The 27,189-nt window shown below is 38.8% G+C and overlaps 24 non-coding genes across 24 annotated transcripts; all 24 read right to left on the bottom strand.

Moving 5' to 3' along the window:
• Positions 1-1,374: 1,374 nt before the first annotated feature.
• trnas-uga (transfer RNA serine (anticodon UGA)) lies at positions 1,375-1,456 on the bottom strand. The gene has a single exon. It is a non-coding gene; the product is annotated as a tRNA-Ser (tRNA).
• A 1,778-nt stretch (positions 1,457-3,234) lies between these two features.
• trnas-aga (transfer RNA serine (anticodon AGA)) lies at positions 3,235-3,316 on the bottom strand. Its single transcript has one exon. It is a non-coding gene; the product is annotated as a tRNA-Ser (tRNA).
• A 260-nt stretch (positions 3,317-3,576) lies between these two features.
• On the bottom strand, positions 3,577-3,658 carry trnas-uga (transfer RNA serine (anticodon UGA)). Its single transcript has one exon. It is a non-coding gene; the product is annotated as a tRNA-Ser (tRNA).
• A 1,743-nt stretch (positions 3,659-5,401) lies between these two features.
• Positions 5,402-5,483, bottom strand: trnas-aga (transfer RNA serine (anticodon AGA)). Its single transcript has one exon. It is a non-coding gene; the product is annotated as a tRNA-Ser (tRNA).
• Positions 5,484-5,743: 260 nt separating this feature from the next.
• trnas-uga (transfer RNA serine (anticodon UGA)) lies at positions 5,744-5,825 on the bottom strand. Its single transcript has one exon. It is a non-coding gene; the product is annotated as a tRNA-Ser (tRNA).
• Positions 5,826-7,574: 1,749 nt separating this feature from the next.
• Positions 7,575-7,656, bottom strand: trnas-aga (transfer RNA serine (anticodon AGA)). Its single transcript has one exon. It is a non-coding gene; the product is annotated as a tRNA-Ser (tRNA).
• Positions 7,657-7,916: 260 nt separating this feature from the next.
• trnas-uga (transfer RNA serine (anticodon UGA)) lies at positions 7,917-7,998 on the bottom strand. Its single transcript has one exon. It is a non-coding gene; the product is annotated as a tRNA-Ser (tRNA).
• Positions 7,999-9,778: 1,780 nt separating this feature from the next.
• trnas-aga (transfer RNA serine (anticodon AGA)) lies at positions 9,779-9,860 on the bottom strand. The gene has a single exon. It is a non-coding gene; the product is annotated as a tRNA-Ser (tRNA).
• A 260-nt stretch (positions 9,861-10,120) lies between these two features.
• Positions 10,121-10,202, bottom strand: trnas-uga (transfer RNA serine (anticodon UGA)). The gene has a single exon. It is a non-coding gene; the product is annotated as a tRNA-Ser (tRNA).
• A 1,495-nt stretch (positions 10,203-11,697) lies between these two features.
• trnas-aga (transfer RNA serine (anticodon AGA)) lies at positions 11,698-11,779 on the bottom strand. The gene has a single exon. It is a non-coding gene; the product is annotated as a tRNA-Ser (tRNA).
• A 260-nt stretch (positions 11,780-12,039) lies between these two features.
• trnas-uga (transfer RNA serine (anticodon UGA)) lies at positions 12,040-12,121 on the bottom strand. The gene has a single exon. It is a non-coding gene; the product is annotated as a tRNA-Ser (tRNA).
• Positions 12,122-13,647: 1,526 nt separating this feature from the next.
• trnas-aga (transfer RNA serine (anticodon AGA)) lies at positions 13,648-13,729 on the bottom strand. Its single transcript has one exon. It is a non-coding gene; the product is annotated as a tRNA-Ser (tRNA).
• Positions 13,730-13,989: 260 nt separating this feature from the next.
• On the bottom strand, positions 13,990-14,071 carry trnas-uga (transfer RNA serine (anticodon UGA)). The gene has a single exon. It is a non-coding gene; the product is annotated as a tRNA-Ser (tRNA).
• A 1,519-nt stretch (positions 14,072-15,590) lies between these two features.
• On the bottom strand, positions 15,591-15,672 carry trnas-aga (transfer RNA serine (anticodon AGA)). Its single transcript has one exon. It is a non-coding gene; the product is annotated as a tRNA-Ser (tRNA).
• A 260-nt stretch (positions 15,673-15,932) lies between these two features.
• On the bottom strand, positions 15,933-16,014 carry trnas-uga (transfer RNA serine (anticodon UGA)). The gene has a single exon. It is a non-coding gene; the product is annotated as a tRNA-Ser (tRNA).
• A 1,773-nt stretch (positions 16,015-17,787) lies between these two features.
• Positions 17,788-17,869, bottom strand: trnas-aga (transfer RNA serine (anticodon AGA)). Its single transcript has one exon. It is a non-coding gene; the product is annotated as a tRNA-Ser (tRNA).
• Positions 17,870-18,129: 260 nt separating this feature from the next.
• trnas-uga (transfer RNA serine (anticodon UGA)) lies at positions 18,130-18,211 on the bottom strand. The gene has a single exon. It is a non-coding gene; the product is annotated as a tRNA-Ser (tRNA).
• Positions 18,212-19,737: 1,526 nt separating this feature from the next.
• trnas-uga (transfer RNA serine (anticodon UGA)) lies at positions 19,738-19,819 on the bottom strand. The gene has a single exon. It is a non-coding gene; the product is annotated as a tRNA-Ser (tRNA).
• Positions 19,820-21,590: 1,771 nt separating this feature from the next.
• On the bottom strand, positions 21,591-21,672 carry trnas-aga (transfer RNA serine (anticodon AGA)). The gene has a single exon. It is a non-coding gene; the product is annotated as a tRNA-Ser (tRNA).
• A 260-nt stretch (positions 21,673-21,932) lies between these two features.
• On the bottom strand, positions 21,933-22,014 carry trnas-uga (transfer RNA serine (anticodon UGA)). The gene has a single exon. It is a non-coding gene; the product is annotated as a tRNA-Ser (tRNA).
• A 1,512-nt stretch (positions 22,015-23,526) lies between these two features.
• trnas-aga (transfer RNA serine (anticodon AGA)) lies at positions 23,527-23,608 on the bottom strand. The gene has a single exon. It is a non-coding gene; the product is annotated as a tRNA-Ser (tRNA).
• A 260-nt stretch (positions 23,609-23,868) lies between these two features.
• trnas-uga (transfer RNA serine (anticodon UGA)) lies at positions 23,869-23,950 on the bottom strand. Its single transcript has one exon. It is a non-coding gene; the product is annotated as a tRNA-Ser (tRNA).
• A 1,772-nt stretch (positions 23,951-25,722) lies between these two features.
• trnas-aga (transfer RNA serine (anticodon AGA)) lies at positions 25,723-25,804 on the bottom strand. Its single transcript has one exon. It is a non-coding gene; the product is annotated as a tRNA-Ser (tRNA).
• A 260-nt stretch (positions 25,805-26,064) lies between these two features.
• trnas-uga (transfer RNA serine (anticodon UGA)) lies at positions 26,065-26,146 on the bottom strand. The gene has a single exon. It is a non-coding gene; the product is annotated as a tRNA-Ser (tRNA).
• Between the last annotated feature and the right edge of the window lie 1,043 nt (positions 26,147-27,189).

Below are 27,189 nucleotides of genomic sequence, written 5' to 3'. Positions count from 1 at the left end.
ATTGACTAGACGCAATCAATTCAACATGTTCTGAGGAATGTTCCACTTTATTCATTGATGGATGGTCTAAGAAACTAAGAAAAAATTGCGGTTTTGCCATTTCGCCTGCTGCTTCACGAACGGAGTCCCATTGAAATCCCACCCGTGTTCGGCACAGTTCGACCCTGTGCGGGGAGAACTGTGGTCAAGCTGTGAAATTGGCGCCCAATCTAAACAGCTTGTAATGACATTATATTTCTGTATTTGTTCATTAAATTAGACGTTTATATGCAAATTCAGAAAAAAAAGTCATTTAGATTTTAAGGTTTATGCGGGTCCTAATGGTTCATTTGGCCCGGATGCAGAGGGACCCGTATTACACAATTTAGTTCTGCATCCTAGCCATAACTGGATGGATGCTAGTTGTCTTTTGAGAGTATCACTGAACTACTGAAGGTATTTATAACTTCTTATTATACATTTTTTTTTATCTTCTAAGGATATTTTATCGGCTTAGGGATTTTTTTTAGATGCTTAGGGTATTTTAGCTGCTTAGAGTATTTGCTAACGTCTGAAGCATGTTAGCAGCTCAGAGTGATTTTAGCTAGTGATAGTGTGTTTAATGAAGATATGTGTTTTTGTCCTTTACTAAGGTTGTCAGAGTTGTTTCAGCAGCTAATGGTACGTTTGGCTGCTGAGACGTCCATAGCTGCTGATGCTGTTTTTTGTCTTCGGGTATTTAGCTGTGCTTGGTATATGTTTGCCTGCTATGGCTATCTTTTTAGCTGCTGATGTTTTTTTGTTTTACAGCTTGGGATATTTTATAGTTCTGTTATTCTTGTAAATCGTTAAAAATGCCTGTTTGCATTAAATTATATTTAAAACAATCTTTTGCAAATTATTTAAAGAAGAATTGTAGATGTTTAGTTATCTTAGGATTTTTCAGCTACCAAGATTTGTTTGTGGCTATGTGTTGTTGCTGCTAGAGACATCATATCTTCATATCTGAGGGCACAGTGAGAAACTAAAGCTAAATCCATTAAAAAAACGTTTATGTATAAGGACATTTTAATGATTTACACAAAGATTTGTACATTTTTTTCACTTAAGTGGGTTTTTTTTCCCTGCATGCCCTCAAATTAAAGAGCTGTTCCTAAAGTATCTACATGTTGAGTCTCATTAAAACCCACCCGTAGTCGGCAGGATTCGAACAAAAACTCCGCCAGAACTCGATGCTATAGTTCACATGAACAGGAATAAGTCAAAAGATTAAATTCAACATTTTCTAAGGAAGGTTCTACTTTAGTCCTTGTTGGATGGTCTTTGAAACTCATTTGCAATTTCACCATGTTCAGTGCTGCTCCATATTCTGTGTGCGCCCATTAAAAATCCACCCGTAGTCGACAGGGTTCGAACCTGCGCGGGGAGACCCCAATGGATTTCAAGTCCATCGCCTTAACCACTCGGCCACGACTACTTTCTCCCCAAAGTATGCGTCTCCAGATCGTAAACTTTCAGGCGCAGTAAAAGGGACAGGTGTGTCAGAGTCAATTGTCGCAGGTGTGTTGAAAAAACCTGATACAATTTGTAGCTGCAGTAAACCACACTCTCACTTTTCAGATGCAGCGTTTCAAAAAGAAAAGTAAAGGGTATGTTCTAACATATTTCTGTTTTGAGAGTCTATAAACTCTATAAACTCTATTGTAAATCTGCAGATGTCAATTGAATCAATTCTTCTTCATATTCTAAGTCCCATTTAAAACATCCCTGTAGTAAGCAGGGATCAAACTTATGAGAGTAAGGTGATACTGGTGGACTCGTCCTTCACGACTACTTCTTCCGTCAAAGATTAAAAACCCACCCGTAATCGGCAGGAATCGAACCTGCGTGGGGGAAGCCTTCTTCATATCGTTGAAATTTATTTTGCCATAAATTTGTTTTTAATATTTTAGATTAAGCCTATTCAGGGAGGAATAAATTGGTATGTCAACTTAACTTTTATTCCTTTAATGTTGTAGAGTAACAAAGTATCCTTATGCCAATACCCTGTACCACACGTAAGAGGAACCAGCAGCAGCTCGTCAGACATTGACTAGACGCAATCAATTCAACATGTTCTGAGGAATGTTCCACTTTATTCATTGATGGATGGTCTAAGAAACTAAGAAAAAATTGCGGTTTTGCCATTTCGCCTGCTGCTTCACGAACTGAGTCCCATTGAAATCCCACCCGTGTTCGGCACACTTCGACCCTGTGCGGGGAGAACTGTGGTCAAGCTGTGAAATTGGCGCCCAATCTAAACAGCTTGTAATGACATTATATTTCTGTATTTGTTCATTAAATTAGACGTTTATATGCAAATTCAGGAAAAACAGTCATTTAGATTTTAAGGTTTATGCGGGTCCTAATGGTTCATTTGGCCCGGATGCAGAGGGACCCGTATTACACAGTTTAGTTCTGCATCCTAGCCATAACTGGATGGATGCTAGTTGTCTTTTGAGAGTATCACTCAACTACTGAAGGTATTTATAACTTCTTATTATACATTTTTTTTTTTATCTTCTGAGGATATTTTATCGGCTTAGGGATTTTTTTAGATGCTTATGATATTTTAGCTGCTTAGAGTATTTACTAACGTCTGAAGCATGTTAACAGCTCAGAGTGATTTTAGCTAGTGATAGTATGTTTAATGAAGATATGTGTTTTTGTCCTTTACTAAGGTTGTCAGAGTTGTTTCAGCAGCTAATGGTACGTTTGGCTGCTGAGACGTCCATAGCTGCTGATGCTGTTTTTTGTCTTCGGGTATTTAGCTGTGCTTGGTATATGTTTGCCTGCTATGGCTATCTTTTTAGCTGCTGATGTTTTTTGTTTTACAGCTTGGGATATTTTACAGTTCTGTTATTCTTGTAAATCGTTAAAAATGCCTGTTTGCATTAAATTATATTTAAAACAATCTTTTGCACATTATTTAAAGATGAATTGTAGATGTTTAGTTATCTTAGGATTTTTCAGCTTCCAAGATTTGTTTGTGGCTATGTGTTGTTGCTGCTAGAGACATCATATCTTCATATCTGAGGGCACAGTGAGAAACTAAAGCTAAATCCATTAAAAAAACGTTTATGTATAAGGACATTTTAATGATTTACACCAAGATTTGTACATTTTTTTCACTTAAGTGGGGTTTTTTTCCGCATGCCCTCAAATTAAAGAGCTGTTCCTAAAGTATCTACATGTTGAGTCTCATTAAAACCCACCCGTAGTCGGCAGGATTCGAATCTGCGCGGAGAGACCCCAATGGATTTCTAGTCCATCGCCTTAACCACTCGGCCACGACTACAGCTTTGTCAGAAATATGTAAGATTTATGGAGAGGTTAGATTGTAAGTCATTTCCATTGTTTTGCCTTAAGATTAGCAAAAACTCCGCCAGAACTCGATGCTATAGTTCACATGAACAGGAATAAGTCAAAAGATTAAATTCAACATTTTCTAAGGAAGGTTCTACTTTAGTCCTTGTTGGATGGTCTTTGAAACTCATTTGCAATTTCACCATGTTCAGTGCTGCTCCATATTCTGTGTGCGCCCATTAAAAACCCACCCGTAGTCGGCAGGGTTCGAACCTGCGCGGGGAGACCCCAATGGATTTCAAGCCCATCGCATTAACCACTCGGCCACGACTACTTTCTCCCCAAACTTTCAGGCGCAGTAAAAGTACAGGTGTGTCAGAGTCAATTGTCGCAGGTGTGTTGAAAAAACCTGCTACAATTTGTAGCTGCAGTAAACCACACTCTCACTTTTCAGATGCAGCGTTTCAAAAAGAAAAGTAAAGGGTATGTTCTAACATATTTCTGTTTTGAGAGTCTATAAACTCTATTGTAAATCTGCAGATGTCAATTGAATCAATTCTTCTTCATATTCTAAGTCCCATTTAAAACATCCCTGTAGTAAGCAGGGATCAAACTTATGAGAGTAAGGTGATACTGGTGGACTCGTCCTTCACGACTACTTCTTCCGTCAAAGATTAAAAACCCACCCGTAATCGGCAGGAATCGAACCTGCGTGGGGGAAGCCTTCTTCATATCGTTGAAATTTATTTTGCCATAAATTTGTTTTTAATATTTTAGATTAAGCCTATTCAGGGAGGAATAAATTGGTATGTCAACTTAACTTTTATTCCTTTAATGTTGTAGAGTAACAAAGTATCCTTATGCCAATACCCTGTACCACACGTAAGAGGAACCAGCAGCAGCTCGTCAGACATTGACTAGACGCAATCAATTCAACATGTTCTGAGGAATGTTCCACTTTATTCATTGATGGATGGTCTAAGAAACTGAATTGCGGTTTTGCCATTTCGCCTGCTGCTTCACGAACTGAGTCCCATTGAAATCCCACCCGTGTTCGGCACACTTCGACCCTGTGCGGGGAGAACTGTGGTCAAGCTGTGAAATTGGCGCCCAATCTAAACAGCTTGTAATGACATTATATTTCTGTATTTGTTCATTAAATTAGACGTTTATATGCAAATTCAGGAAAAACAGTCATTTAGATTTTAAGGTTTATGCGGGTCCTAATGGTTCATTTGGCCCGGATGCAGAGGGACCCGTATTACACAGTTTAGTTCTGCATCCTAGCCATAACTGGATGGATGCTAGTTGTCTTTTGAGAGTATCACTCAACTACTGAAGGTATTTATAACTTCTTATTATACGTTTTTTTTTTTTTATCTTCTGAGGATATTTTATCGGCTTAGGGATTTTTTTTAGATGCTTAGGGTATTTTAGCTGCTTAGAGTATTTACTAACGTCTGAAGCATGTTAGCAGCTCAGAGTGATTTTAGCTAGTGATAGTATGTTTAATGAAGATATGTGTTTTTGTCCTTTACTAAGGTTGTCAGAGTTGTTTCAGCAGCTAATGGTACGTTTGGCTGCTGAGACGTCCATAGCTGCTGATGCTGTTTTTTGTCTTCGGGTATTTAGCTGTGCTTGGTATATGTTTGCCTGCTATGGCTATCTTTTTAGCTGCTGATGTTTTTTGTTTTACAGCTTGGGATATTTTACAGTTCTGTTATTCTTGTAAATCGTTAAAAATGCCTGTTTGCATTAAATTATATTTAAAACAATCTTTTGCACATTATTTAAAGATGAATTGTAGATGTTTAGTTATCTTAGGATTTTTCAGCTACCAAGATTTGTTTGTGGCTATGTGTTGTTGCTGCTAGAGACATCATATCTTCATATCTGAGGGCACAGTGAGAAACTAGAGCTAAATCCATTAAAAAAACGTTTATGTATAAGGACATTTTAATGATTTACACAAAGATTTGTACATTTTTTTCACTTAAGTGGGGTTTTTTTCCGCATGCCCTCAAATTAAAGAGCTGTTCCTAAAGTATCTACATGTTGAGTCTCATTATAACCCACCCGTAGTCGGCAGGATTCGAATCTGCGCGGAGAGACCCCAATGGATTTCTAGTCCATCGCCTTAACCACTCGGCCACGACTACAGCTTTGTCAGAAATATGTAAGATTTATGGAGAGGTTAGATTGTAAGTCATTTCCATTGTTTTGCCTTAAGATTAGCAAAAACTCCGCCAGAACTCGATGCTATAGTTCACATGAACAGGAATAAGTCAAAAGATTAAATTCAACATTTTCTAAGGAAGGTTCTACTTTAGTCCTTGTTGGATGGTCTTTGAAACTCATTTGCAATTTCACCATGTTCAGTGCTGCTCCATATTCTGTGTGCGCCCATTAAAAACCCACCCGTAGTCGGCAGGGTTCGAACCTGCGCGGGGAGACCCCAATGGATTTCAAGCCCATCGCATTAACCACTCGGCCACGACTACTTTCTCCCCAAACTTTCAGGCGCAGTAAAAGTACAGGTGTGTCAGAGTCAATTGTCGCAGGTGTGTTGAAAAAACCTGATACAATTTGTAGCTGCAGTAAACCACACTCTCACTTTTCAGATGCAGCGTTTCAAAAAGAAAAGTAAAGGGTATGTTCTAACATATTTCTGTTTTGAGAGTCTATAAACTCTATTGTAAATCTGCAGATGTCAATTGAATCAATTCTTCTTCATATTCTAAGTCCCATTTAAAACATCCCTGTAATAAGCAGGGATCAAACTTATGAGAGTAAGGTGATACTGGTGGACTCGTCCTTCACGGCTACTTCTTCCGTCAAAGATTAAAAACCCACCCGTAATCGGCAGGAATCGAACCTGCGTGGGGGAAGCCTTCTTCATATCGTTGAAATTTATTTTGCCATAAATTTGTTTTTAATATTTTAGATTAAGCCTATTCAGGGAGGAATAAATTGGTATGTCAACTTAACTTTTATTCCTTTAATGTTGTAGAGTAACAAAGTATCCTTATGCCAATACCCTGTACCACACGTAAGAGGAACCAGCAGCAGCTCGTCAGACATTGACTAGACACAATCAATTCAACATGTTCTGAGGAATGTTCCACTTTATTCATTGATGGATGGTCTAAGAAACTAAGAAAAAATTGCGGTTTTGCCATTTCGCCTGCTGCTTCACGAACTGAGTCCCATTGAAATCCCACCCGTGTTCGGCACAGTTCGACCCTGTGCGGGGAGAACTGTGGTCAAGCTGTGAAATTGGCGCCCAATCTAAACAGCTTGTAATGACATTATATTTCTGTATTTGTTCATTAAATTAGACGTTTATATGCAAATTCAGGAAAAAAAGTCATTTAGATTTTAAGGTTTATGCGGGTCCTAATGGTTCATTTGGCCCGGATGCAGAGGGACCCGTATTACACAGTTTAGTTCTGCATCCTAGCCATAACTGGATGGATGCTAGTTGTCTTTTGAGAGTATCACTCAACTACTGAAGGTATTTATAACTTCTTATTATACGTTTTTTTTTTTTATCTTCTGAGGATATTTTATCGGCTTAGGGATTTTTTTTAGATGCTTAGGGTATTTTAGCTGCTTAGAGTATTTACTAACGTCTGAAGCATGTTAGCAGCTCAGAGTGATTTTAGCTAGTGATAGTATGTTTAATGAAGATATGTGTTTTTGTCCTTTACTAAGGTTGTCAGAGTTGTTTCAGCAGCTAATGGTACGTTTGGCTGCTGAGACGTCCATAGCTGCTGATGCTGTTTTTTGTCTTCGGGTATTTAGCTGTGCTTGGTATATGTTTGCCTGCTATGGCTATCTTTTTAGCTGCTGATGTTTTTTGTTTTACAGCTTGGGATATTTTACAGTTCTGTTATTCTTGTAAATCGTTAAAAATGCCTGTTTGCATTAAATTATATTTAAAACAATCTTTTGCACATTATTTAAAGATGAATTGTAGATGTTTAGTTATCTTAGGATTTTTCAGCTACCAAGATTTGTTTGTGGCTATGTGTTGTTGCTGCTAGAGACATCATATCTTCATATCTGAGGGCACAGTGAGAAACTAGAGCTAAATCCATTAAAAAAACATTTATGTATAAGGACATTTTAATGATTTACACAAAGATTTGTACATTTTTTTCACTTAAGTGGGTTTTTTTTCCGCATGCCCTCAAATTAAAGAGCTGTTCCTAAAGTATCTACATGTTGAGTCTCATTAAAAACCCACCCGTAGTCGGCAGGATTCGAACCTGCGCGGGGAGACCCCAATGGATTTCTAGTCCATCGCCTTAACCACTCGGCCACGACTACAGCTTTGTCAGAAATATGTAAGATTTATGGAGAGGTTAGCTTGTAAGTCATTTCCATTGTTTTGCCTTAAGATTAGCAAAAACTCCGCCAGAACTCGATGCTATAGTTCACATGAACAGGAATAAGTCAAAAGATTAAATTCAACATTTTCTAAAGAAGGTTCTACTTTAGTTCTTGTTGGATGGTCTTTGAAACTCATTTGCAATTTCACCATGTTCAGTGCTGCTCCATATTCTGTGTGCGCCCATTAAAAACCCACCCGTAGCCGGCAGGGTTCGAACCTGCGCGGGGTGACCCCAATGGATTTCAAGTCCATCGCCTTAACCACTCGGCCACGACTACTTTCTCCCCAAAGTATGCGTCTCCAGATCGTAAACTTTCAGGCGCAGTAAAAGTACAGGTGTGTCAGAGTCAATTGTCGCAGGTGTGTTGAAAAAACCTGCTACAATTTGTAGCTGCAGTAAACCACACTCTCACTTTTCAGATGCAGCGTTTCAAAAAGAAAAGTAAAGGGTATGTTCTAACATATTTCTGTTTTGAGAGTCTATAAACTCTATAAACTCTATTGTAAATCTGCAGATGTCAATTGAATCAATTCTTCTTCATATTCTAAGTCCCATTTAAAACATCCCTGTAGTAAGCAGGGATCAAACTTATGAGAGTAAGGTGATACTGGTGGACTCGTCCTTCACGACTACTTCTTCCGTCAAAGATTAAAAACCCACCCGTAATCGGCAGGAATCGAACCTGCGTGGGGGAAGCCTTCTTCATATCGTTGAAATTTATTTTGCCATAAATTTGTTTTTAATATTTTAGATTAAGCCTATTCAGGGAGGAATAAATTGGTATGTCAACTTAACTTTTATTCCTTTAATGTTGTAGAGTAACAAAGTATCCTTATGCCAATACCCTGTACCACACGTAAGAGGAACCAGCAGCAGCTCGTCAGACATTGACTAGACGCAATCAATTCAACATGTTCTGAGGAATGTTCCACTTTATTCATTGATGGATGGTCTAAGAAACTAAGAAAAAATTGCGGTTTTGCCATTTCGCCTGCTGCTTCACGAACTGAGTCCCATTGAAATCCCACCCGTGTTCGGCACACTTCGACCCTGTGCGGGGAGAACTGTGGTCAAGCTGTGAAATTGGCGCCCAATCTAAACAGCTTGTAATGACATTATATTTCTGTATTTGTTCATTAAATTAGACGTTTATATGCAAATTCAGGAAAAACAGTCATTTAGATTTTAAGGTTTATGCGGGTCCTAATGGTTCATTTGGCCCGGATGCAGAGGGACCCGTATTACACAGTTTAGTTCTGCATCCTAGCCATAACTGGATGGATGCTAGTTGTCTTTTGAGAGTATCACTCAACTACTGAAGGTATTTATAACTTCTTATTATACGTTTTTTTTTTTTTATCTTCTGAGGATATTTTATCGGCTTAGGGATTTTTTTTAGATGCTTAGGGTATTTTAGCTGCTTAGAGTATTTACTAACGTCTGAAGCATGTTAGCAGCTCAGAGTGATTTTAGCTAGTGATAGTATGTTTAATGAAGATATGTGTTTTTGTCCTTTACTAAGGTTGTCAGAGTTGTTTCAGCAGCTAATGGTACGTTTGGCTGCTGAGACGTCCATAGCTGCTGATGCTGTTTTTTGTCTTCGGGTATTTAGCTGTGCTTGGTATATGTTTGCCTGCTATGGCTATCTTTTTAGCTGCTGATGTTTTTTGTTTTACAGCTTGGGATATTTTACAGTTCTGTTATTCTTGTAAATCGTTAAAAATGCCTGTTTGCATTAAATTATATTTAAAACAATCTTTTGCACATTATTTAAAGATGAATTGTAGATGTTTAGTTATCTTAGGATTTTTCAGCTACCAAGATTTGTTTGTGGCTATGTGTTGTTGCTGCTAGAGACATCATATCTTCATATCTGAGGGCACAGTGAGAAACTAGAGCTAAATCCATTAAAAAAACGTTTATGTATAAGGACATTTTAATGATTTACACAAAGATTTGTACATTTTTTTCACTTAAGTGGGGTTTTTTTCCGCATGCCCTCAAATTAAAGAGCTGTTCCTAAAGTATCTACATGTTGAGTCTCATTATAACCCACCCGTAGTCGGCAGGATTCGAATCTGCGCGGAGAGACCCCAATGGATTTCTAGTCCATCGCCTTAACCACTCGGCCACGACTACAGCTTTGTCAGAAATATGTAAGATTTATGGAGAGGTTAGATTGTAAGTCATTTCCATTGTTTTGCCTTAAGATTAGCAAAAACTCCGCCAGAACTCGATGCTATAGTTCACATGAACAGGAATAAGTCAAAAGATTAAATTCAACATTTTCTAAGGAAGGTTCTACTTTAGTCCTTGTTGGATGGTCTTTGAAACTCATTTGCAATTTCACCATGTTCAGTGCTGCTCCATATTCTGTGTGCGCCCATTAAAAACCCACCCGTAGTCGGCAGGGTTCGAACCTGCGCGGGGAGACCCCAATGGATTTCAAGCCCATCGCATTAACCACTCGGCCACGACTACTTTCTCCCCAAACTTTCAGGCGCAGTAAAAGTACAGGTGTGTCAGAGTCAATTGTCGCAGGTGTGTTGAAAAAACCTGATACAATTTGTAGCTGCAGTAAACCACACTCTCACTTTTCAGATGCAGCGTTTCAAAAAGAAAAGTAAAGGGTATGTTCTAACATATTTCTGTTTTGAGAGTCTATAAACTCTATTGTAAATCTGCAGATGTCAATTGAATCAATTCTTCTTCATATTCTAAGTCCCATTTAAAACATCCCTGTAATAAGCAGGGATCAAACTTATGAGAGTAAGGTGATACTGGTGGACTCGTCCTTCACGGCTACTTCTTCCGTCAAAGATTAAAAACCCACCCGTAATCGGCAGGAATCGAACCTGCGTGGGGGAAGCCTTCTTCATATCGTTGAAATTTATTTTGCCATAAATTTGTTTTTAATATTTTAGATTAAGCCTATTCAGGGAGGAATAAATTGGTATGTCAACTTAACTTTTATTCCTTTAATGTTGTAGAGTAACAAAGTATCCTTATGCCAATACCCTGTACCACACGTAAGAGGAACCAGCAGCAGCTCGTCAGACATTGACTAGACACAATCAATTCAACATGTTCTGAGGAATGTTCCACTTTATTCATTGATGGATGGTCTAAGAAACTAAGAAAAAATTGCGGTTTTGCCATTTCGCCTGCTGCTTCACGAACTGAGTCCCATTGAAATCCCACCCGTGTTCGGCACAGTTCGACCCTGTGCGGGGAGAACTGTGGTCAAGCTGTGAAATTGGCGCCCAATCTAAACAGCTTGTAATGACATTATATTTCTGTATTTGTTCATTAAATTAGACGTTTATATGCAAATTCAGGAAAAAAAGTCATTTAGATTTTAAGGTTTATGCGGGTCCTAATGGTTCATTTGGCCCGGATGCAGAGGGACCCGTATTACACAGTTTAGTTCTGCATCCTAGCCATAACTGGATGGATGCTAGTTGTCTTTTGAGAGTTTCACTCAACTACTGAAGGTATTTATAACTTCTTATTATACTTTTTTTTTTTTATCTTCTGAGGATATTTTATCGGCTTAGGGATTTTTTTTAGATGCTTAGGGTATTTTAGCTGCTTAGAGTATTTACTAACGTCTGAAGCATGTTAGCAGCTCAGAGTGATTTTAGCTAGTGATAGTATGTTTAATGAAGATATGTGTTTTTGTCCTTTACTAAGGTTGTCAGAGTTGTTTCAGCAGCTAATGGTACGTTTGGCTGCTGAGACGTCCATAGCTGCTGATGCTGTTTTTTGTCTTCGGGTATTTAGCTGTGCTTGGTATATGTTTGCCTGCTATGGCTATCTTTTTAGCTGCTGATGTTTTTTGTTTTACAGCTTGTACAGCTTTTGTTTTACAGATTTGTACATTTTTTTCACTTAAGTGGGTTTTTTTTCCGCATGCCCTCAAATTAAAGAGCTGTTCCTAAAGTATCTACATGTTGAGTCTCATTAAAAACCCACCCGTAGTCGGCAGGATTCGAACCTGCGCGGGGAGACCCCAATGGATTTCTAGTCCATCGCCTTAACCACTCGGCCACGACTACAGCTTTGTCAGAAATATGTAAGATTTATGGAGAGGTTAGCTTGTAAGTCATTTCCATTGTTTTGCCTTAAGATTAGCAAAAACTCCGCCAGAACTCGATGCTATAGTTCACATGAACAGGAATAAGTCAAAAGATTAAATTCAACATTTTCTAAAGAAGGTTCTACTTTAGTTCTTGTTGGATGGTCTTTGAAACTCATTTGCAATTTCACCATGTTCAGTGCTGCTCCATATTCTGTGTGCGCCCATTAAAAACCCACCCGTAGCCGGCAGGGTTCGAACCTGCGCGGGGTGACCCCAATGGATTTCAAGTCCATCGCCTTAACCACTCGGCCACGACTACTTTCTCCCCAAAGTATGCGTCTCCAGATCGTAAACTTTCAGGCGCAGTAAAAGTACAGGTGTGTCAGAGTCAATTGTCGCAGGTGTGTTGAAAAAACCTGCTACAATTTGTAGCTGCAGTAAACCACACTCTCACTTTTCAGATGCAGCGTTTCAAAAAGAAAAGTAAAGGGTATGTTCTAACATATTTCTGTTTTGAGAGTCTATAAACTCTATAAACTCTATTGTAAATCTGCAGATGTCAATTGAATCAATTCTTCTTCATATTCTAAGTCCCATTTAAAACATCCCTGTAGTAAGCAGGGATCAAACTTATGAGAGTAAGGTGATACTGGTGGACTCGTCCTTCACGACTACTTCTTCCGTCAAAGATTAAAAACCCACCCGTAATCGGCAGGAATCGAACCTGCGTGGGGGAAGCCTTCTTCATATCGTTGAAATTTATTTTGCCATAAATTTGTTTTTAATATTTTAGATTAAGCCTATTCAGGGAGGAATAAATTGGTATGTCAACTTAACTTTTATTCCTTTAATGTTGTAGAGTAACAAAGTATCCTTATGCCAATACCCTGTACCACACGTAAGAGGAACCAGCAGCAGCTCGTCAGACATTGACTAGACGCAATCAATTCAACATGTTCTGAGGAATGTTCCACTTTATTCATTGATGGATGGTCTAAGAAACTAAGAAAAAATTGCGGTTTTGCCATTTCGCCTGCTGCTTCACGAACTGAGTCCCATTGAAATCCCACCCGTGTTCGACACAGTTCGACCCTGTGCGGGGAGAACTGTGGTCAAGCTGTGAAATTGGCGCCCAATCTAAACAGCTTGTAATGACATTATATTTCTGTATTTGTTCATTAAATTAGACGTTTATATGCAAATTCAGGAAAAAAAGTCATTTAGATTTTAAGGTTTATGCGGGTCCTAATGGTTCATTTGGCCCGAATGCAGAGGGACCCGTATTACACAGTTTAGTTCTGCATCCTAGCCATAACTGGATGGATGCTAGTTGTCTTTTGAGAGTTTCACTCAACTACTGAAGGTATTTATAACTTCTTATTATACTTTTTTTTTTTTATCTTCTGAGGATATTTTATCGGCTTAGGGATTTTTTTTAGATGCTTAGGGTATTTTAGCTGCTTAGAGTATTTACTAACGTCTGAAGCATGTTAGCAGCTCAGAGTGATTTTAGCTAGTGATAGTATGTTTAATGAAGATATGTGTTTTTGTCCTTTACTAAGGTTGTCAGAGTTGTTTCAGCAGCTAATGGTACGTTTGGCTGCTGAGACGTCCATAGCTGCTGATGCTGTTTTTTGTCTTCGGGTATTTAGCTGTGCTTGGTATATGTTTGCCTGCTATGGCTATCTTTTTAGCTGCTGATGTTTTTTGTTTTACAGCTTGTACAGCTTTTGTTTTACAGATTTGTACATTTTTTTCACTTAAGTGGGTTTTTTTTCCGCATGCCCTCAAATTAAAGAGCTGTTCCTAAAGTATCTACATGTTGAGTCTCATTAAAAACCCAGCCGTAGTCGGCAGGATTCGAACCTGCGCGGGGAGACCCCAATGGATTTCTAGTCCATCGCCTTCACCACTCGGCCACGACTACTGCTTCGTCCGAAATATGTAAGATTTATGGAGAGGTTAGCTTGTAAGTCATTTCCATTGTTTTGCCTTAAGATTAGCAAAAACTCCGCCAGAACTTGATGCTATAGTTCACATGAACAGGAATAAGTCAAAAGATTAAATTTAACATTTTCTAAGGAAGGTTCTACTTTAGTCCTTGTTGGATGGTCTTTGAAACTCATTTGCAATTTCACCATGTTCAGTGCTGCTCCATATTCTGTGTGCGCCCATTAAAAACCCACCCGTAGTCGGCAGGGTTCGAACCTGCGCAGGGAGACCCCAATGGATTTCAAGTCCATCGCCTTAACCACTCGGCCACGACTACTTTCTCCCCAAAGTATGCGTCTCCAGATCGTAAAGTTTCAAGCGCAGTAAAAGTACAGGTGTGTCAGAGTCAATTGTCGCAGGTGTGTTGAAAAAACCTGATACAATTTGTAGCTGCAGTAAACCACACTCTCACTTTTCAGATGCAGCGTTTCAAAAAGAAAAGTAAAGGGTATGTTCTAACATATTTCTGTTTTGAGAGTCTATAAACTCTATTGTAAATCTGCAGATGTCAATTGAATCAATTCTTCTTCATATTCTAAGTCCCATTTAAAACATCCCTGTAATAAGCAGGGATCAAACTTATGAGAGTAAGGTGATACTGGTGGACTCGTCCTTCACGGCTACTTCCTCCGTCAAAGATTAAAAACCCACCCGTAATCGGCAGGAATCGAACCTGCGTGGGGGAAGCCTTCTTCATATCGTTGAAATTTATTTTGCCATAAATTTGTTTTTAATATTTTAGATTAAGCCTATTCAGGGAGGAATAAATTGGTATGTCAACTTAACTTTTATTCCTTTAATGTTGTAGAGTAACAAAGTATCCTTATGCCAATACCCTGTACCACACGTAAGAGGAACCAGCAGCAGCTCGTCAGACATTGACTAGACACAATCAATTCAACATGTTCTGAGGAATGTTCCACTTTATTCATTGATGGATGGTCTAAGAAACTAAGAAAAAATTGCGGTTTTGCCATTTCGCCTGCTGCTTCACGAACTGAGTCCCATTGAAATCCCACCCGTGTTCGGCACAGTTCGACCCTGTGCGGGGAGAACTGTGGTCAAGCTGTGAAATTGGCGCCCAATCTAAACAGCTTGTAATGACATTATATTTCTGTATTTGTTCATTAAATTAGACGTTTATATGCAAATTCAGGAAAAAAAGTCATTTAGATTTTAAGGTTTATGCGGGTCCTAATGGTTCATTTGGCCCGGATGCAGAGGGACCCGTATTACACAGTTTAGTTCTGCATCCTAGCCATAACTGGATGGATGCTAGTTGTCTTTTGAGAGTATCACTCAACTACTGAAGGTATTTATAACTTCTTATTATACGTTTTTTTTTTTTATCTTCTGAGGATATTTTATCGGCTTAGGGATTTTTTTTTAGATGCTTAGGGTATTTTAGCTGCTTAGAGTATTTACTAACGTCTGAAGCATGTTAGCAGCTCAGAGTGATTTTAGCTAGTGATAGTATGTTTAATGAAGATATGTGTTTTTGTCCTTTACTAAGGTTGTCAGAGTTGTTTCAGCAGCTAATGGTACGTTTGGCTGCTGAGACGTCCATAGCTGCTGATGCTGTTTTTTGTCTTCGGATATTTAGCTGTGCTTGGTATATGTTTGCCTGCTATGGCTATCTTTTTAGCTGCTGATGTTTTTTGTTTTACAGCTTGTACAGCTTTTGTTTTACAGATTTGTACATTTTTTTCACTTAAGTGGGTTTTTTTTCCGCATGCCCTCAAATTAAAGAGCTGTTCCTAAAGTATCTACATGTTGAGTCTCATTAAAAACCCACCCGTAGTCGGCAGGATTCGAACCTGCGCGGGGAGACCCCAATGGAATTCTAGTCCATCGCCTTCACCACTCGGCCACGACTACTGCTTCGTCCGAAATATGTAAGATTTATGGAGAGGTTAGCTTGTAAGTCATTTCCATTGTTTTGCCTTAAGATTAGCAAAAACTCCGCCAGAACTTGATGCTATAGTTCACATGAACAGGAATAAGTCAAAAGATTAAATTTAACATTTTCTAAGGAAGGTTCTACTTTAGTCCTTGTTGGATGGTCTTTGAAACTCATTTGCAATTTCACCATGTTCAGTGCTGCTCCATATTCTGTGTGCGCCCATTAAAAACCCACCCGTAGTCGGCAGGGTTCGAACCTGCGCAGGGAGACCCCAATGGATTTCAAGTCCATCGCCTTAACCACTCGGCCACGACTACTTTCTCCCCAAAGTATGCGTCTCCAGATCGTAAAGTTTCAAGCGCAGTAAAAGTACAGGTGTGTCAGAGTCAATTGTCGCAGGTGTGTTGAAAAAACCTGATACAATTTGTAGCTGCAGTAAACCACACTCTCACTTTTCAGATGCAGCGTTTCAAAAAGAAAAGTAAAGGGTATGTTCTAACATATTTCTGTTTTGAGAGTCTATAAACTCTATTGTAAATCTGCAGATGTCAATTGAATCAATTCTTCTTCATATTCTAAGTCCCATTTAAAACATCCCTGTAATAAGCAGGGATCAAACTTATGAGAGTAAGGTGATACTGGTGGACTCGTCCTTCACGGCTACTTCTTCCGTCAAAGATTAAAAACCCACCCGTAATCGGCAGGAATCGAACCTGCGTGGGGGAAGCCTTCTTCATATCGTTGAAATTTATTTTGCCATAAATTTGTTTTTAATATTTTAGATTAAGCCTATTCAGGGAGGAATAAATTGGTATGTCAACTTAACTTTTATTCCTTTAATGTTGTAGAGTAACAAAGTATCCTTATGCCAATACCCTGTACCACACGTAAGAGGAACCAGCAGCAGCTCGTCAGACATTGACTAGACACAATCAATTCAACATGTTCTGAGGAATGTTCCACTTTATTCATTGATGGATGGTCTAAGAAACTAAGAAAAAATTGCGGTTTTGCCATTTCGCCTGCTGCTTCACGAACTGAGTCCCATTGAAATCCCACCCGTGTTCGGCACAGTTCGACCCTGTGCGGGGAGAACTGTGGTCAAGCTGTGAAATTGGCGCCCAATCTAAACAGCTTGTAATGACATTATATTTCTGTATTTGTTCATTAAATTAGACGTTTATATGCAAATTCAGGAAAAAAAGTCATTTAGATTTTAAGGTTTATGCGGGTCCTAATGGTTCATTTGGCCCGGATGCAGAGGGACCCGTATTACACAGTTTAGTTCTGCATCCTAGCCATAACTGGATGGATGCTAGTTGTCTTTTGAGAGTATCACTCAACTACTGAAGGTATTTATAACTTCTTATTATACGTTTTTTTTTTTTTTATCTTCTGAGGATATTTTATCGGCTTAGGGATTTTTTTTAGATGCTTAGGGTATTTTAGCTGCTTAGAGTATTTACTAACGTCTGAAGCATGTTAGCAGCTCAGAGTGATTTTAGCTAGTGATAGTATGTTTAATGAAGATATGTGTTTTTGTCCTTTACTAAGGTTGTCAGAGTTGTTTCAGCAGCTAATGGTACGTTTGGCTGCTGAGACGTCCATAGCTGCTGATGCTGTTTTTTGTCTTCTGGTATTTAGCTGTGCTTGGTATATGTTTGCCTGCTATGGCTATCTTTTTAGCTGCTGATGTTTTTTGTTTTACAGCTTGGGATATTTTACAGTTCTGTTATTCTTGTAAATCGTTAAAAATGCCTGTTTGCATTAAATTATATTTAAAACAATCTTTTGCACATTATTTAAAGATGAATTGTAGATGTTTAGTTATCTTAGGATTTTTCAGCTACCAAGATTTGTTTGTGGCTATGTGTTGTTGCTGCTAGAGACATCATATCTTCATATCTGAGGGCACAGTGAGAAACTAGAGCTAAATCCATTAAAAAAACGTTTATGTATAAGGACATTTTAATGATTTACACAAAGATTTGTACATTTTTTTCACTTAAGTGGGTTTTTTTTCCGCATGCCCTCAAATTAAAGAGCTGTTCCTAAAGTATCTACATGTTGAGTCTCATTAAAAACCCACCCGTAGTCGGCAGGATTCGAACCTGCGCGGGGAGACCCCAATGGATTTCTAGTCCATCGCCTTAACCACTCGGCCACGACTACAGCTTTGTCAGAAATATGTAAGATTTATGGAGAGGTTAGCTTGTAAGTCATTTCCATTGTTTTGCCTTAAGATTAGCAAAAACTCCGCCAGAACTCGATGCTATAGTTCACATGAACAGGAATAAGTCAAAAGATTAAATTCAACATTTTCTAAAGAAGGTTCTACTTTAGTTCTTGTTGGATGGTCTTTGAAACTCATTTGCAATTTCACCATGTTCAGTGCTGCTCCATATTCTGTGTGCGCCCATTAAAAACCCACCCGTAGCCGGCAGGGTTCGAACCTGCGCGGGGTGACCCCAATGGAGTTCAAGTCCATCGCCTTAACCACTCGGCCACGACTACTTTCTCCCCAAAGTATGCGTCTCCAGATCGTAAACTTTCAGGCGCAGTAAAAGTACAGGTGTGTCAGAGTCAATTGTCGCAGGTGTGTTGAAAAAACCTGCTACAATTTGTAGCTGCAGTAAACCACACTCTCACTTTTCAGATGCAGCGTTTCAAAAAGAAAAGTAAAGGGTATGTTCTAACATATTTCTGTTTTGAGAGTCTATAAACTCTATAAACTCTATTGTAAATCTGCAGATGTCAATTGAATCAATTCTTCTTCATATTCTAAGTCCCATTTAAAACATCCCTGTAGTAAGCAGGGATCAAACTTATGAGAGTAAGGTGATACTGGTGGACTCGTCCTTCACGACTACTTCTTCCGTCAAAGATTAAAAACCCACCCGTAATCGGCAGGAATCGAACCTGCGTGGGGGAAGCCTTCTTCATATCGTTGAAATTTATTTTGCCATAAATTTGTTTTTAATATTTTAGATTAAGCCTATTCAGGGAGGAATAAATTGGTATGTCAACTTAACTTTTATTCCTTTAATGTTGTAGAGTAACAAAGTATCCTTATGCCAATACCCTGTACCACACGTAAGAGGAACCAGCAGCAGCTCGTCAGACATTGACTAGACGCAATCAATTCAACATGTTCTGAGGAATGTTCCACTTTATTCATTGATGGATGGTCTAAGAAACTAAGAAAAAATTGCGGTTTTGCCATTTCGCCTGCTGCTTCACGAACTGAGTCCCATTGAAATCCCACCCGTGTTCGACACAGTTCGACCCTGTGCGGGGAGAACTGTGGTCAAGCTGTGAAATTGGCGCCCAATCTAAACAGCTTGTAATGACATTATATTTCTGTATTTGTTCATTAAATTAGACGTTTATATGCAAATTCAGGAAAAAAAGTCATTTAGATTTTAAGGTTTATGCGGGTCCTAATGGTTCATTTGGCCCGAATGCAGAGGGACCCGTATTACACAGTTTAGTTCTGCATCCTAGCCATAACTGGATGGATGCTAGTTGTCTTTTGAGAGTTTCACTCAACTACTGAAGGTATTTATAACTTCTTATTATACTTTTTTTTTTTTATCTTCTGAGGATATTTTATCGGCTTAGGGATTTTTTTTAGATGCTTAGGGTATTTTAGCTGCTTAGAGTATTTACTAACGTCTGAAGCATGTTAGCAGCTCAGAGTGATTTTAGCTAGTGATAGTATGTTTAATGAAGATATGTGTTTTTGTCCTTTACTAAGGTTGTCAGAGTTGTTTCAGTAGCTAATGGTACGTTTGGCTGCTGAGACGTCCATAGCTGCTGATGCTGTTTTTTGTCTTCGGGTATTTAGCTGTGCTTGGTATATGTTTGCCTGCTATGGCTATCTTTTTAGCTGCTGATGTTTTTTGTTTTACAGCTTGTACAGCTTTTGTTTTACAGATTTGTACATTTTTTTCACTTAAGTGGGTTTTTTTTCCGCATGCCCTCAAATTAAAGAGCTGTTCCTAAAGTATCTACATGTTGAGTCTCATTAAAAACCCACCCGTAGTCGGCAGGGTTCGAACCTGCGCAGGGAGACCCCAATGGATTTCAAGTCCATCGCCTTAACCACTCAGCCACGACTACTTTCTCCCCAAAGTATGCGTCTCCAGATCGTAAAGTTTCAAGCGCAGTAAAAGTACAGGTGTGTCAGAGTCAATTGTCGCAGGTGTGTTGAAAAAACCTGATACAATTTGTAGCTGCAGTAAACCACACTCTCACTTTTCAGATGCAGCGTTTCAAAAAGAAAAGTAAAGGGTATGTTCTAACATATTTCTGTTTTGAGAGTCTATAAACTCTATTGTAAATCTGCAGATGTCAATTGAATCAATTCTTCTTCATATTCTAAGTCCCATTTAAAACATCCCTGTAATAAGCAGGGATCAAACTTATGAGAGTAAGGTGATACTGGTGGACTCGTCCTTCACGGCTACTTCTTCCGTCAAAGATTAAAAACCCACCCGTAATCGGCAGGAATCGAACCTGCGTGGGGGAAGCCTTCTTCATATCGTTGAAATTTATTTTGCCATAAATTTGTTTTTAATATTTTAGATTAAGCCTATTCAGGGAGGAATAAATTGGTATGTCAACTTAACTTTTATTCCTTTAATGTTGTAGAGTAACAAAGTATCCTTATGCCAATACCCTGTACCACACGTAAGAGGAACCAGCAGCAGCTCCTCAGACATTGACTAGACACAATCAATTCAACATGTTCTGAGGAATGTTCCACTTTATTCATTGATGGATGGTCTAAGAAACTAAGAAAAAATTGCGGTTTTGCCATTTCGCCTGCTGCTTCACGAACTGAGTCCCATTGAAATCCCACCCGTGTTCGGCACAGTTCGACCCTGTGCGGGGAGAACTGTGGTCAAGCTGTGAAATTGGCGCCCAATCTAAACAGCTTGTAATGACATTATATTTCTGTATTTGTTCATTAAATTAGACGTTTATATGCAAATTCAGGAAAAAAAGTCATTTAGATTTTAAGGTTTATGCGGGTCCTAATGGTTCATTTGGCCCGGATGCAGAGGGACCCGTATTACACAGTTTAGTTCTGCATCCTAGCCATAACTGGATGGATGCTAGTTGTCTTTTGAGAGTATCACTCAACTACTGAAGGTATTTATAACTTCTTATTATACGTTTTTTTTTTTTATCTTCTGAGGATATTTTATCGGCTTAGGGATTTTTTTTAGATGCTTAGGGTATTTTAGCTGCTTAGAGTATTTACTAACGTCTGAAGCATGTTAGCAGCTCAGAGTGATTTTAGCTAGTGATAGTATGTTTAATGAAGATATGTGTTTTTGTCCTTTACTAAGGTTGTCAGAGTTGTTTCAGCAGCTAATGGTACGTTTGGCTGCTGAGACGTCCATAGCTGCTGATGCTGTTTTTTGTCTTCTGGTATTTAGCTGTGCTTGGTATATGTTTGCCTGCTATGGCTATCTTTTTAGCTGCTGATGTTTTTTGTTTTACAGCTTGGGATATTTTACAGTTCTGTTATTCTTGTAAATCGTTAAAAATGCCTGTTTGCATTAAATTATATTTAAAACAATCTTTTGCACATTATTTAAAGATGAATTGTAGATGTTTAGTTATCTTAGGATTTTTCAGCTACCAAGATTTGTTTGTGGCTATGTGTTGTTGCTGCTAGAGACATCATATCTTCATATCTGAGGGCACAGTGAGAAACTAGAGCTAAATCCATTAAAAAAACGTTTATGTATAAGGACATTTTAATGATTTACACAAAGATTTGTACATTTTTTTCACTTAAGTGGGTTTTTTTTCCGCATGCCCTCAAATTAAAGAGCTGTTCCTAAAGTATCTACATGTTGAGTCTCATTAAAAACCCACCCGTAGTCGGCAGGATTCGAACCTGCGCGGGGAGACCCCAATGGATTTCTAGTCCATCGCCTTAACCACTCGGCCACGACTACAGCTTTGTCAGAAATATGTAAGATTTATGGAGAGGTTAGCTTGTAAGTCATTTCCATTGTTTTGCCTTAAGATTAGCAAAAACTCCGCCAGAACTCGATGCTATAGTTCACATGAACAGGAATAAGTCAAAAGATTAAATTCAACATTTTCTAAAGAAGGTTCTACTTTAGTTCTTGTTGGATGGTCTTTGAAACTCATTTGCAATTTCACCATGTTCAGTGCTGCTCCATATTCTGTGTGCGCCCATTAAAAACCCACCCGTAGCCGGCAGGGTTCGAACCTGCGCGGGGTGACCCCAATGGATTTCAAGTCCATCGCCTTAACCACTCGGCCACGACTACTTTCTCCCCAAAGTATGCGCAGTTTCAGGTGCAGTAAAAGTACAGGTGTGTCAGAGTCAATTGTCGCAGGTGTGTTGAAAAAACCTGATACAATTTGTAGCTGCAGTAAACCACACTCTCACTTTTCAGATGCAGCGTTTCAAAAAGAAAAGTAAAGGGTATGTTCTAACATATTTCTGTTTTGAGAGTCTATAAACTCTATAAACTCTATTGTAAATCTGCAGATGTCAATTGAATCAATTCTTCTTCATATTCTAAGTCCCATTTAAAACATCCCTGTAGTAAGCAGGGATCAAACTTATGAGAGTAAGGTGATACTGGTGGACTCGTCCTTCACGACTACTTCTTCCGTCAAAGATTAAAAACCCACCCGTAATCGGCAGGAATCGAACCTGCGTGGGGGAAGCCTTCTTCATATCGTTGAAATTTATTTTGCCATAAATTTGTTTTTAATATTTTAGATTAAGCCTATTCAGGGAGGAATAAATTGGTATGTCAACTTAACTTTTATTCCTTTAATGTTGTAGAGTAACAAAGTATCCTTATGCCAATACCCTGTACCACACGTAAGAGGAACCAGCAGCAGCTCGTCAGACATTGACTAGACGCAATCAATTCAACATGTTCTGAGGAATGTTCCACTTTATTCATTGATGGATGGTCTAAGAAACTAAGAAAAAATTGCGGTTTTGCCATTTCGCCTGCTGCTTCACGAACTGAGTCCCATTGAAATCCCACCCGTGTTCGACACAGTTCGACCCTGTGCGGGGAGAACTGTGGTCAAGCTGTGAAATTGGCGCCCAATCTAAACAGCTTGTAATGACATTATATTTCTGTATTTGTTCATTAAATTAGACGTTTATATGCAAATTCAGGAAAAAAAGTCATTTAGATTTTAAGGTTTATGCGGGTCCTAATGGTTCATTTGGCCCGAATGCAGAGGGACCCGTATTACACAGTTTAGTTCTGCATCCTAGCCATAACTGGATGGATGCTAGTTGTCTTTTGAGAGTTTCACTCAACTACTGAAGGTATTTATAACTTCTTATTATACTTTTTTTTTTTATCTTCTGAGGATATTTTATCGGCTTAGGGATTTTTTTTAGATGCTTAGGGTATTTTAGCTGCTTAGAGTATTTACTAACGTCTGAAGCATGTTAGCAGCTCAGAGTGATTTTAGCTAGTGATAGTATGTTTAATGAAGATATGTGTTTTTGTCCTTTACTAAGGTTGTCAGAGTTGTTTCAGCAGCTAATGGTACGTTTGGCTGCTGAGACGTCCATAGCTGCTGATGCTGTTTTTTGTCTTCGGGTATTTAGCTGTGCTTGGTATATGTTTGCCTGCTATGGCTATCTTTTTAGCTGCTGATGTTTTTTGTTTTACAGCTTGTACAGCTTTTGTTTTACAGATTTGTACATTTTTTTCACTTAAGTGGGTTTTTTTTCCGCATGCCCTCAAATTAAAGAGCTGTTCCTAAAGTATCTACATGTTGAGTCTCATTAAAAACCCACCCGTAGTCGGCAGGATTCGAACCTGCGCGGGGAGACCCCAATGGATTTCTAGTCCATCGCCTTCACCACTCGGCCACGACTACTGCTTCGTCCGAAATATGTAAGATTTATGGAGAGGTTAGCTTGTAAGTCATTTCCATTGTTTTGCCTTAAGATTAGCAAAAACTCCGCCAGAACTTGATGCTATAGTTCACATGAACAGGAATAAGTCAAAAGATTAAATTTAATATTTTCTAAGGAAGGTTCTACTTTAGTCCTTGTTGGATGGTCTTTGAAACTCATTTGCAATTTCACCATGTTCAGTGCTGCTCCATATTCTGTGTGCGCCCATTAAAAACCCACCCGTAGTCGGCAGGGTTCGAACCTGCGCAGGGAGACCCCAATGGATTTCAAGTCCATCGCCTTAACCACTCGGCCACGACTACTTTCTCCCCAAAGTATGCGTCTCCAGATCGTAAAGTTTCAAGCGCAGTAAAAGTACAGGTGTGTCAGAGTCAATTGTCGCAGGTGTGTTGAAAAAACCTGATACAATTTGTAGCTGCAGTAAACCACACTCTCACTTTTCAGATGCAGCGTTTCAAAAAGAAAAGTAAAGGGTATGTTCTAACATATTTCTGTTTTGAGAGTCTATAAACTCTATTGTAAATCTGCAGATGTCAATTGAATCAATTCTTCTTCATATTCTAAGTCCCATTTAAAACATCCCTGTAATAAGCAGGGATCAAACTTATGAGAGTAAGGTGATACTGGTGGACTCGTCCTTCACGGCTACTTCCTCCGTCAAAGATTAAAAACCCACCCGTAATCGGCAGGAATCGAACCTGCGTGGGGGAAGCCTTCTTCATATCGTTGAAATTTATTTTGCCATAAATTTGTTTTTAATATTTTAGATTAAGCCTATTCAGGGAGGAATAAATTGGTATGTCAACTTAACTTTTATTCCTTTAATGTTGTAGAGTAACAAAGTATCCTTATGCCAATACCCTGTACCACACGTAAGAGGAACCAGCAGCAGCTCGTCAGACATTGACTAGACACAATCAATTCAACATGTTCTGAGGAATGTTCCACTTTATTCATTGATGGATGGTCTAAGAAACTAAGAAAAAATTGCGGTTTTGCCATTTCGCCTGCTGCTTCACGAACTGAGTCCCATTGAAATCCCACCCGTGTTCGGCACAGTTCGACCCTGTGCGGGGAGAACTGTGGTCAAGCTGTGAAATTGGCGCCCAATCTAAACAGCTTGTAATGACATTATATTTCTGTATTTGTTCATTAAATTAGACGTTTATATGCAAATTCAGGAAAAAAAGTCATTTAGATTTTAAGGTTTATGCGGGTCCTAATGGTTCATTTGGCCCGGATGCAGAGGGACCCGTATTACACAGTTTAGTTCTGCATCCTAGCCATAACTGGATGGATGCTAGTTGTCTTTTGAGAGTATCACTCAACTACTGAAGGTATTTATAACTTCTTATTATACGTTTTTTTTTTTTATCTTCTGAGGATATTTTATCGGCTTAGGGATTTTTTTTTAGATGCTTAGGGTATTTTAGCTGCTTAGAGTATTTACTAACGTCTGAAGCATGTTAGCAGCTCAGAGTGATTTTAGCTAGTGATAGTATGTTTAATGAAGATATGTGTTTTTGTCCTTTACTAAGGTTGTCAGAGTTGTTTCAGCAGCTAATGGTACGTTTGGCTGCTGAGACGTCCATAGCTGCTGATGCTGTTTTTTGTCTTCGGGTATTTAGCTGTGCTTGGTATATGTTTGCCTGCTATGGCTATCTTTTTAGCTGCTGATGTTTTTTGTTTTACAGCTTGGGATATTTTACAGTTCTGTTATTCTTGTAAATCGTTAAAAATGCCTGTTTGCATTAAATTATATTTAAAACAATCTTTTGCACATTATTTAAAGATGAATTGTAGATGTTTAGTTATCTTAGGATTTTTCAGCTACCAAGATTTGTTTGTGGCTATGTGTTGTTGCTGCTAGAGACATCATATCTTCATATCTGAGGGCACAGTGAGAAACTAGAGCTAAATCCATTAAAAAAACGTTTATGTATAAGGACATTTTAATGATTTACACAAAGATTTGTACATTTTTTTCACTTAAGTGGGTTTTTTTTCCGCATGCCCTCAAATTAAAGAGCTGTTCCTAAAGTATTTACATGTTGAGTCTCATTAAAAACCCACCCGTAGTCGGCAGGATTCGAACCTGCGCGGGGAGACCCCAATGGATTTCTAGTCCATCGCCTTAACCACTCGGCCACGACTACAGCTTTGTCAGAAATATGTAAGATTTATGGAGAGGTTAGCTTGTAAGTCATTTCCATTGTTTTGCCTTAAGATTAGCAAAAACTCCGCCAGAACTCGATGCTATAGTTCACATGAACAGGAATAAGTCAAAAGATTAAATTCAACATTTTCTAAGGAAGGTTCTACTTTAGTCCTTGTTGGATGGTCTTTGAAACTCATTTGCAATTTCACCATGTTCAGTGCTGCTCCATATTCTGTGTGCGCCCATTAAAAACCCACCCGTAGTCGGCAGGGTTCGAACCTGCGCAGGGAGACCCCAATGGATTTCAAGTCCATCGCCTTAACCACTCGGCCACGACTACTTTCTCCCCAAAGTATGCGTCTCCAGATCGTAAAGTTTCAAGCGCAGTAAAAGTACAGGTGTGTCAGAGTCAATTGTCGCAGGTGTGTTGAAAAAACCTGATACAATTTGTAGCTGCAGTAAACCACACTCTCACTTTTCAGATGCAGCGTTTCAAAAAGAAAAGTAAAGGGTATGTTCTAACATATTTCTGTTTTGAGAGTCTATAAACTCTATTGTAAATCTGCAGATGTCAATTGAATCAATTCTTCTTCATATTCTAAGTCCCATTTAAAACATCCCTGTAATAAGCAGGGATCAAACTTATGAGAGTAAGGTGATACTGGTGGACTCGTCCTTCACGGCTACTTCTTCCGTCAAAGATTAAAAACCCACCCGTAATCGGCAGGAATCGAACCTGCGTGGGGGAAGCCTTCTTCATATCGTTGAAATTTATTTTGCCATAAATTTGTTTTTAATATTTTAGATTAAGCCTATTCAGGGAGGAATAAATTGGTATGTCAACTTAACTTTTATTCCTTTAATGTTGTAGAGTAACAAAGTATCCTTATGCCAATACCCTGTACCACACGTAAGAGGAACCAGCAGCAGCTCGTCAGACATTGACTAGACACAATCAATTCAACATGTTCTGAGGAATGTTCCACTTTATTCATTGATGGATGGTCTAAGAAACTAAGAAAAAATTGCGGTTTTGCCATTTCGCCTGCTGCTTCACGAACTGAGTCCCATTGAAATCCCACCCGTGTTCGGCACAGTTCGACCCTGTGCGGGGAGAACTGTGGTCAAGCTGTGAAATTGGCGCCCAATCTAAACAGCTTGTAATGACATTATATTTCTGTATTTGTTCATTAAATTAGACGTTTATATGCAAATTCAGGAAAAAAAGTCATTTAGATTTTAAGGTTTATGCGGGTCCTAATGGTTCATTTGGCCCGGATGCAGAGGGACCCGTATTACACAGTTTAGTTCTGCATCCTAGCCATAACTGGATGGATGCTAGTTGTCTTTTGAGAGTATCACTCAACTACTGAAGGTATTTAT

This window comes from Salminus brasiliensis, chromosome 1, assembly GCF_030463535.1.
Source record: "Salminus brasiliensis chromosome 1, fSalBra1.hap2, whole genome shotgun sequence".
NCBI classification, from domain to species: Eukaryota; Metazoa; Chordata; class Actinopteri; order Characiformes; family Bryconidae; genus Salminus; species Salminus brasiliensis.
The sequence above is the reverse complement of the archived record's forward strand: the minus strand, read 5'-3'. Positions and strand labels throughout refer to the sequence as shown.